At 37.5% G+C, this 4,500-nt stretch overlaps 1 protein-coding gene and 1 long non-coding RNA gene across 3 annotated transcripts in view; both read right to left on the reverse strand.

The window, feature by feature from the left end:
* LOC122714885 (zinc finger protein 608-like) overlaps positions 1-50 on the reverse strand; it is a 13,725-nt gene extending 13,675 nt beyond the window's left edge. For both annotated transcript variants that reach the window (XM_043936641.1, XM_043936640.1), the window contains exon 1: positions 1-50. This exon is cut by the window's left edge and continues 3,367 nt beyond it. The gene's annotated coding sequence lies outside the window, so the exon portion shown is untranslated.
* Positions 51-433: 383 nt separating this feature from the next.
* LOC122714893 overlaps positions 434-4,500 on the reverse strand; it is a 17,908-nt gene continuing 13,841 nt past the window's right edge. Inside the window, exon 3 of the long non-coding RNA XR_006346733.1 lies at positions 434-816. This is a non-coding gene — a long non-coding RNA (uncharacterized LOC122714893). The remainder of the gene's footprint in view (positions 817-4,500) is intronic.

Here is a 4,500-nt window from a genome sequence, read left to right on the forward strand (position 1 = left end):
CGCAACACGCGTCAGTTGTACCCCGACCACCACCCGCGAGACGCGCCACGTTCATCGAACACATCACTTATTCTCGCCTCGCGGAAGCTTGATATTTCTCTCGACACGAAACGATCGCTCGATCTCTTTTCTCTCTTTCTCTCTTTTTCTCTTCCTTACGTCCTCTTCTTCTTCTTCTTCTTCTTCTTCTTCTTCTTCTTCTTCTTCTCGTTCTTGTTCTTGTTGTTCTTTCTCTCTCTATCTGTCTATCCTATCGCTCGATCTTTTCGATTCTCCTCTTCTTATTCAACACAACGGCAAACACATCTTTCTCTTTCTTCTTCTCCTTCTTCTTCTTCTTATTCGACCGATCTTCGTCGAAATAGATTTTCCTCGGCTTTCGAATCCTTTCTCTTCCGCTTCCTTTTCCTTCTCCTTTTCTTTCTCCACCGTATTTTTTTTTTTATTTTTTATTTTTTATTTTTTTATTTTTTTNTTTTTTTTTTTTTTTTTTTCGTTATTTTAACAACACGGGTTCTCGGCAGCGTGCATTTGTCGCTCTCATCCGACGTATCGTCTCTTCTTGTCCGTTGCTCGTCGTTGTCGTCGTCGTCGTCGACCGGCGCTCTTACGTCCCTTTATCTCGCATTTCGCGTTAAACGATCGCTCTTCTCTTATATATTTCCACGTTGTTTTCCTCGCAAAAACAGATTTCGCTCTCGATTAGGCTCTCCTTCCTTTGATCCTTTTACGGAACGTGAATCTCGAACGTGATTTCTCTTTCCAACTCGCCGCTAAAACGGTGTTCGTACTTCCATCGTTTGCCAAAATTTCGATCTGTAAAAAAAGAAGAAATACGATTCTTTGAAGCGTATTACTGCTGCCACCATACACGACGATCGTTTCTTTCACGATTCTCTCCCTCTCGATGCGTCTATATTTTTATCTTTACGCATCTATTTATTTATTTTTTTATTTTTTTCCTCTCCCACGGATTCGTATTTTTCGTACGAACAGTGTTTTTGAAAAATCTTCGATGACGATTACTCCAACGTTTATTAAAACCCCATATCCACGGATGTGTGTGTGTGATAATGATAATAATAATAATAATAATAATAATAATAATAATAATAATAATAATAATAAAATAATAATAATAATAATAATAATAATAATAATAATAATAATAATAATAATAATAACGGAAAATTCGGCGATAACGAGATAAGAAAAGTTTTTCCATGAAGAAAAGGGAAGGGAGGAGGAGGAGGAGGAAAGGGACGTTACGAAAACGCACGAAAACCTCTAACCGTCTTAAGTAAACTCGATACGATACGGCGTGAAAGCGCTCGTCGGTGGTCGATCGTGTTTCGACCGATTATCGTCTTTCTAACCTTTCGCGACGACCAGTTGTTGTCAACGTTGTCTCCTTTTGATCCCCGCAAATTGATATTCCCCGCTTGGAGAGGAATTCATGTCGGAGAGAACGATTAATTTTACCAACGGCATTTGGCGGAGATCCAATCGTCACCATCCTCTATATATCTCTCTCTCTCTCGCTCGCTCTTGCCCTCTCCGTCGGCCATAACAACGTTGGAGACGATCAACCGCACGAGATCAATCGACCAAGGCTCGTTCGTTTTCATGGCTCGATTCAACCCTCCCCGAGATATAAAATCGGCCCGTCTCGCGATCGTGAAAAAATTTCCAGCTCCAAGATCTCGAGATCGATTCGTTTTCGAATCAACGCGTGTTTCGTCGTAGAGTCTCGATGCTGAATCTTCGCAAGCGACGGCAACTTTCCCGCACTAGAGAAAGAACGAGGATGGATGGAGGAAGAGGAGACGGAGAACGAAGACGGAGAGAAACGCAGCGAGGCGAAACAAATCGACAAATTTCGAGAATACAATCTATCTATGTACAATACGCTTCGATCTCGCCAATTCGAGATCGTCAATGTTTCGTAATCGTGGAAGCCACGATGATGAGGATCGAGAGCAAAAAAAAAAAAAAAAAAAAAAAAGAGAGAGAGAAATTACACAAGTATATTCCACGTACATACCACGCGCAGAGAAGAGTAGCCGAATATTTGGTAAGTCGAAGACAAAGCACGATCGCATCGTAAATTTTCCATTCGCGTCCCGTCCCTTTGTTCGCTCTTTCGTTCGCCAGTTTACGACACTCGAAAACTTGGTCGCTTATTATCGTTTCTCGTTCCAACAAACAACTTTTTTTCCCCGCCATCGCTCGGACCGATCCTCGTCGTTTACCTCGTAACGACTTTTCGTTCGTAAACGCGATGGGGATCGTATGTACTCGTACCCGAATTATCATTATTCTCTTCCAGTTATTATTTCCTCGAATCGAGTCGATGATCGAGCTATATTAAAAAAAAAAAAAAAAAAAAAAAAAAAAATGATCGATTTCGTGAAATCTCTCTTTACGCATTTTTTTTTTTGCATCCTTTCGATACTATTGTTGCAACATTTTTGTCCCGCTTGTTTCGATTAATTCGATCAATTTAATTATCACGATTTTAAATTATTCGTATTCAACGACGAATTTTTTCCTTAAAATTTTTAAGAAAAAAAAAAAAAAGTTATATCGCAAAGATTATTTAACGATTCGCTGATTCATCGCGATAACGATACGCGATAAACACTCGAAATATCTTACCGAATAATGTAATAACAGCAACGGTTAAATACGACTAACGTGCAACAAATCGGAACATCGAGTTGCAACGATCTTCTAAATTGCCCGTTCGCGTGTACCGTTCGATCAACACACCGAATCGATTACTCGTACGTCGGACTTTTTATTTATAATTAATAAATTCTCGAGTTTTTTCCGAACCGAAATTCAAAGATAACCAATCGATTTGAACGATTTATCGCAACGTAATTATATTCAACGTTGTTTCGAAATTGTTATTCTTATCTTTAGCAATTGTCGACGGCAACGACAACATGGTAATCGTAACCGATAGATGATATTTTTGCCACGACACTTTCCAAGAAAACTTCCGGACTTGTCTGTCTCTTTGTGCTCGAACGAAACGTGATCCGATGACAAGAACGATTATCGGAACAACGACAATAGCAGCGATAACAGCTCTTTCGACCAAATCCCTTCTTCCTCATGTTTCGAATCCTCTCGAATCGCTCTAATTTTCCTTTCCGACTTTTTGACGAATGAAACAATGCGAGCAACTCGTGCCGTACGATCATCGTCGTCGTATCCTTCCACTGCATCGGCTCTGACCGCCCGCCTCGCACTGAATCGACCGTTACCCCTTCCCAAACCTTCCACACCTCTCTATCTCTCACCAATACTACCGGCCCACCACTACCACTGTTCGCTTCCATCGCGCCATTACCATTACCACGAGGATCGTTGCAGTTATAGAATAACTATTCGCTATTCCAATAACTTGTCACGAATTATTCCTACTATTAGATCTTCTATCAATCACGTTCCGCCGATCAATCCATTTTATCCGAGTCTTCGATCACTCGTTTATCCAACATATTTATATCGTATCGAATTCCTCGTTTTCCTTCTGTTCGTTTTTTCCCGCACTGTCCACTTTTCAAATTTTCCAATAAATTTCATACGCGTGCGTGTATAAAAATTTTATTTCTAACGCATCGTGTATTTCTAAGAGGACGTAAATTTTGGATAAATAATTTTAGAGTAACAAACTCTACTCCATATTTTTCATCTTCTATCTTCAATTGATAACAAATTCATCGAATGATTTTTAGAGAAGGATTTCATTTTATTATTATTTCATAACGATTTGCTATTGATCGAATTAAAGGGTATTGCCAAAATATATTCTAAAAATCTCACGCATATATATTCTCACAATAAACAAGACTATATTTAATATACAGCGGAATGAATAATTTTAGATGATACATCGTGAAAATTAAAATCGAATGAAAATTAAATGCATATATAAACGAAATTATTCACGATCATGGATCGTCAAGGACTGACCTTGAAAACATATTTCAAGACCATTGAAATCGATGAAGCGTATCCCGTTCGAAATAATTAATAGATATTTTTTGCTCAATTTATTATTTCTTTATTTATAAAATAAATTGTGTATAAATTAAAGCTACGAATATTTATAAATACATGAATACGTTTTCCTTTTTTTTTTTTTTTTTTTTTAGTCACCAAGATTCTACGAAATATATTCGATAATTGTAACAATAACAATATAATCGAATATAATCTCGATACAACGTATAATCAAAGAGACAAACATGCCTAAGTGGCATCTTGTAATCAGTTAGAAGAGAACTTTGAGATTATCGCGCTTACGTAATAAACTAGTTGCGCCAAACTACACAAAGGACTTTAACCAGTGTACAAATATTATACACAATCGGTTAAAAAAATATCGGCACATAATTTAAAACACGATAATTTTTTTAAAATTGGATTCAATGACGAGTTTTTTCTTTCTTTTTTTTTTTTTTTTTTTTTTTTTTTTTTTTTTTT

This window comes from Apis laboriosa, unplaced genomic scaffold, assembly GCF_014066325.1.
Source record: "Apis laboriosa isolate Shangri-la unplaced genomic scaffold, ASM1406632v1 scaffold34_cov151, whole genome shotgun sequence".
Taxonomy (NCBI): Eukaryota; Metazoa; Arthropoda; class Insecta; order Hymenoptera; family Apidae; genus Apis; species Apis laboriosa.